Here is a 1,982-nt window from a genome sequence, read left to right on the forward strand (position 1 = left end):
TGAGACAGGGAGGAGATATGATCCCCGTATGAAGCCGTGAGAAGGAGGAGGTGTGAAGGTGCATCCATGTATGCAGGCGAGAAGGGAAGGAGCATTGGTCATGCATCCCTGCATGAGGGTGAGACAGGGAGGAGATATGATCCCCGTATGAAGCCGAGAGAAGGAGGAGGCGTGAACGTGCATCCATGTATGCGGGCGAGACAGGAAGGAGCATTGGTCATGCATCCCTGCATGAGGGTGAGACAGGGAGGAGATATGATCCCCGTATGAAGCCGAGAGAAGGAGGAGGCGTGAACGTGCATCCATGTATGCGGGCGAGACGGGAAGGAGCATTGGTCATGCATCCCTTCCTGAGGGTGAGACAGGGAGGAGATAAAATCCCTGTATGAAGCCGAGAGAACGAGGAGACATGAACGTGCATCCATGTATGCGGGCGAGAAGGGAAGGAGCATTGGTCATGCATCCCTGCATGAGGGTGAGACAGGGAGGAGATAAAATCCCTGTATGAAGCCAAGAGAACGAGGCGGCATGAACATGCATCCTTGTATGCAGGTGTGACATGGGGTCATCATGAACATGCATCCCTTTATAAGGACATAACATGGAGGACGCATGAACATGAATGCCTGAATTTTTTGGTGGTGGCCTTCGGGTGATTTGGCACGTGCAATTGGTGAAGAGCACTTCTCCTGCGCAAAAAATAAATGTACTATTAGCACCCTTGAGGGAGCCTCTGCACTTCTTATAGGGAGAAAACTCTGCAATGGAAGGGGACAGGGTCAATAACAGCTGTAAACTCTCACAAGACCATCACTGCTCTCACACTTTCCTGCTCTCAGGCTGGCGGGCCATTATCGGCCCTGGCTGCCGCACCATTGCCAGGTTTGTGTAACTATATTATTTCTAATTGGCTCCACTTTGATGACTTTCATTTGGATTCTGACTTGATTATTGAGATCTTAAATAAGTGACTGGGGATCAGGTGTCCACATATTCTCATGGATAACATCACAACCAACCTTTAATTCAAACATGAGTCATGACATCACAGATGGAGTACAGCTTATGATAAAGGTGGAACGTCACATTGTAGTAGCCCAAGTAGCTCGCCGTGATCGTATAGTGGTTAGTACTCTGCGTTGTGGCCGCAGCAACCTCGGTTCGATTCCGAGTCACGGCATTGTGGTGAGGCAATGTCACTGCAGTTGGGCAGATATTTTAGAATTTCCATTAATACATTGGCAATCTCTGTGGAGGACTGAAACAATTCGATATGTCCTGTTACTGTTATGAACCTTTTGTTTCTTTAATGCTCTTTGCACACTTTTTCATCGGGTGACTGTAATGTATTTCAACCAAATCTAATTAAGAGCGCATTATGTGGTGACATTTGCAGTACATGAAACATTATAACACTGCCATTTACGTCAATAACCACTAGCTTGATTAAGACATATGTATTGCAGCGACAGTATTTCCCAGTTACAAATGGGAATAAAAACAACATCCGCGAGGGATTGAACCAACGACATTTAACTGATGTTGCCAATGGAGCGCGTTACAGAGAGCGCGAGGTCCCGTCTTTACAGTCACACGCTGATGATAATACAGATGTTTAAATAAACAGGCATATCTGTGGACTTGTGGTCTTTCTACATTGGGACTCATAGTCTAGTCCTAGGCTATTGTAGGCACTGGCGTATCTTTTAGTGGAATGAGAGGCATTCTGTAGTCGCGTGAAAGGACCTTTCAAGTCAATCTGATCTGTATTGTCCTGTGAAAAAAAGCGTTCTTAGACACAGTGAGGAGTTTTTGGGGATAATGGGAAAATCATTTCCAACTAAATGACAGGAATTTCTTAGTCCAATCATGAGGTGTGCTAGGCTTTTTTATACTGTGGCGGAAAGAGAGACAGTATAACAGTCATTATAAATAAAGGGCCAAGGAAGTGACAGTTTATGGAAGGAACAATTTGCACATAG

At 45.7% G+C, this 1,982-nt stretch overlaps 1 non-coding gene across 1 annotated transcript; it reads left to right on the forward strand.

The window, feature by feature from the left end:
• The first annotated feature begins 1,108 nt into the window (after window positions 1-1,108).
• Window positions 1,109-1,180, forward strand: TRNAH-GUG (transfer RNA histidin (anticodon GUG)). Its single transcript has one exon. It is a non-coding gene; the product is annotated as a tRNA-His (tRNA).
• The last annotated feature ends 802 nt before the right edge of the window (window positions 1,181-1,982 follow it).

This window comes from Ambystoma mexicanum (genome assembly GCF_040938575.1).
Source record: "Ambystoma mexicanum isolate Mex_15411 chromosome 12 unlocalized genomic scaffold, UKY_AmexF1_1 Mex_chr12_unloc.1, whole genome shotgun sequence".
Taxonomy (NCBI): domain Eukaryota; kingdom Metazoa; phylum Chordata; class Amphibia; order Caudata; family Ambystomatidae; genus Ambystoma; species Ambystoma mexicanum.